Source organism: Neomonachus schauinslandi, chromosome 9 (genome assembly GCF_002201575.2).
Source record: "Neomonachus schauinslandi chromosome 9, ASM220157v2, whole genome shotgun sequence".
Classification (NCBI taxonomy): Eukaryota; Metazoa; Chordata; class Mammalia; order Carnivora; family Phocidae; genus Neomonachus; species Neomonachus schauinslandi.
The window spans coordinates 64,532,479-64,536,080 of record NC_058411.1 but is presented as its reverse complement, the minus strand read 5'-3'; positions in this window follow the sequence as shown (position 1 = coordinate 64,536,080).

Genomic DNA, 3,602 nt, shown 5'->3' with positions numbered 1-3,602 from the left:
GGACTATTACCTGGGTCTGTGTGAGTTCTTGCAGTGAAGCCATCCAATCTTGGAGTTAGGCGGAGTGAGTCTCTGATCACACAAATCGTAACCTTCAAAACAATTACACTGTTAAACTACCAACCAGCCAAAGTCAGTTTCTAGTTCAATGAAAATATTTGAGGAATGCTTACTTCTTCCACTACAACCCCTCAAGACTTAGCTATGGCAGCAGGAAGCAGACGATGCTGCTGACACTCTGCCTTACGGGGACCATGTCTGGCTTGGCTGTTCCATGATGTCAGTACCTTGGGACTCTGCCTGGTCCTCATGCCGATCTCACAAGCACTTCTCTATAGCCTCAGTATCTCCACCAACTTAACCACGCTTGTGATCTTATTTCCTTTCTGACAATGAGATTCTGATACTCCTGGAGTTGAGAGGCAAAAACCACTGATTTAAAAGAGGAAAAAGAGGAAAAAAAAAAAAAAAGACCACTGTTATATTGACTGGAGCCTTCCACTGCCATCTCTTCTTGCCAACATTACCATGTCTTCGTCGACTTTTGTCTACTTCCCTTGGCCAATCTATGACCAAACAAAAGTAACAGTGGTCTGGCCTCCTCCCCAAGCATTGCGGAACATCCCATGCTAGCCAAGGTTTGCCACTGGAGATTTTACTCTCTTCTGCATCTAACAAATGTGACTGCTCTCCCGCCCCCACGGCACACTGCTGGCCTTGATCAAAAATCATGTTGTCTTTTTCTCATGCCTGGGACTTTGGATGGCTACGGGGCTAGGAAAATTTCAGTGACCCCTTAGCCTGGACTCTGATTTGTTGCTCTTATTAGGAAGGCCTGAAAATATTTAACACTTAATTTTGAAGAAAATAATATTTCTTCAGCTATGAACAATGTTTTGGTGTTAGTTCAGGTCTGTTAATGTCATATTCGTAAGAGTCTCTCTCCCCCATACCAGATCTTTGCAATGCCTATTACAGATCGAAGTGATAGAAGGTTTACAATATGTAAACTTACCTAGTCGCTAGGCCATAAAGTGTTACCTGGTACAGAATCAGAGTTTTATTCACCTCAGTCTCCACACACACACCCCCGCCCAACTAGCACGAGGCCTGATATTTGAAAAAGGCTCAGAAATCATGGAGGGACGGAGAATGGGAAGGAGTGAGAGGGCAGCATGCATGAATAAATTTTAGGACCACATATCAAAATTGTATGTTTGATATTATAAAATCTCCCGAACACTACCCATTACCAAGAGGAAGCGCAAGTTGCCCTCACTTTTCCTGACCACCACAGTTTTTTCTCAGGTCAAATTATCCTTTGAACATGTACATTCTGTCATAAAAAAAAAAAAAAAAAAAAAGACGAAATCATCAAAGTCCTCAGTCAGTCTCCACGTAGGACCAGAACTGACTTGTTTGTGTCTATGACAATGTGGCTATTCTCTTCGTGTTTTTAAGGAAATGTTTGGAGAGGTCACTGGGCGGTGTGGTCTTACTGGGTGTCCTTTTAGATATCTGATCGCCCCCCCCCCCCCCCCCCCCCCCCCACCGTTATTCTGGAACAGAGCTACTCTGGCTATAATAAGTACATGAATTACTTTTAAGCTAAAATCTAAATGTTAAATTATGTAGCTAAAGTTTCTATTTTAAAAAGTGGCTCTTACTAGCCAAACAAGATCTATTTTAAGAATTGGCAACATCATTATCTATGTTTTCCAATGTGGATGAAATGGTACATGCTGCACTTTCAACTACTTCATTGAAGTTCAAAATCAACATTATTAACATGCAAAATAAAAACTAATTTTTACTGAGATTTCCACAGAAGTCAGGTACCTATGAACTGGATTTCCAGCAGGAAAGACCTTGGTGAGGTGAGCAATGATAACTTTGTCCCTGAGGGCTAAAGCAGGATGACAGGATATAGGTAAAGTCATCTCTAAGTTGGCAAAAGGTCAATATAACTTATACTGAAAAGGATTCTAATTTCTCACAAGCAAAGGACAAATACATCACCCTCATGGAGTTTATATTTTAGAGAGAGGACACAACATAAAGAATAAATCTGATAAATGACCTATAATGTTAAAAGATTATAAACTCTATTGGAAAAAGAAAAAGTACTACAAAGTCAGGGATGGGAAATGGGTTTGGGAAGAGTAGTGTTAAATGGTTCAGGGCTGGCTTTGTTGAAAAGGTCAGAGTTAAGCAAAGACTTGAAGGAGATGAAGCTTTGAAGAAATGCTTTGTGATTTCTTCATAAAGGAGACTTGCCACCATGACTCAGCATACAGGATCAAGTAGCCCTCCAGGGTTCCAGTAGAGACATGGGGGCTAAGGACAAGAAGACAAACAGTCCTAGCAGGTCTCCGCTCTTTATCAGGATGAGATGCTGGTACGGTTCCACACCAACTATTTAGCAATGTTCCCAACCATGCACATCAGTGGTTAGTGAGCTGGTATACAAGCATGTGGTCCAATGACAAAGTCCCTTCTCTTTCCACTGCTCCAGCCTGCATCTCTAGTATTTTGGGGTTCCTAGCATTATCCTCCACAGACAATTGTAGGAAAGCTTTATACTTGGGTCATTCTTATTATATGAATTTCTATATCCATATTTGAGATACAGTAATGGTGGTAAAAACTGGAATCAGGACTTACTTCCATATTCACAAAGCTGAACTTTGATCTGAGAATTCTACCACTGAACAGACTCAAACCATACCCACAACTGATAATAAGTAGATCAAGTGATCACCCAACACTACATGTCTTAGTTTAGGCTGCTATAACAAATTACCACAGGCTGGGTAGCTTGAACAACAAACGTTCATTTCCTCACAGAGGGAGGAAACAAGCTCTCTTGTCTCTTCTTATAAGGATACTAATCCCATTCATGAGGGCCCCACCCTTAGGAATAATTACCTCCCAAAGACCCTACTACCTAACACAATTACATAGGGAGTTAGGATTTCAACATAAGAATTTGGGGTGGGGGAATACAAACATTCAGCCCATAAAACTATTAAAAAATCATTTAAAAAAGATTTTATTTATTTATTTTAATTTATTTATATTTGAGAGAGAGAGAGAGAGAGAACACAAGCAGGGAGTGGCAGACTCCCCACTGAGCAGGGAGCCTGATGCAGGGCTCGATCCCAGCACCCTGGGATCATGACCTGAGCTGAAGGCAGACACATAACCAACTGAGCCACCCAGGTGCCCCTAAAAAAAAAAAATCATTCTAACAATATTATAAATTTAGATCGACTGCAAGTCTATAAATGTCTATATACTTCAGATTTCATTATACTACACATCATTCAGAAGTTGTTTGCACTTTCAAATTTTAAAAAAGCAATCTCTAAAGTTCTCATTTCTCTTTGAGTCCATTAGGGCTGCCAAATGTCTGGTTAACCTTAACCCAAACCCCAATGCCATGAAAGAGTCAAAGGCCTTCCATGTCTCTCTAGGTATTCTTGTAATTTACTTCCTCTGGTTTCATACCCCCTTGTCTGCCCTGGCTGTTCTCTCCAACCCAGGTGCATTCAGAGCCCAGCCCCTACACTCTACATATGTGGTAAAATACACAACATAAA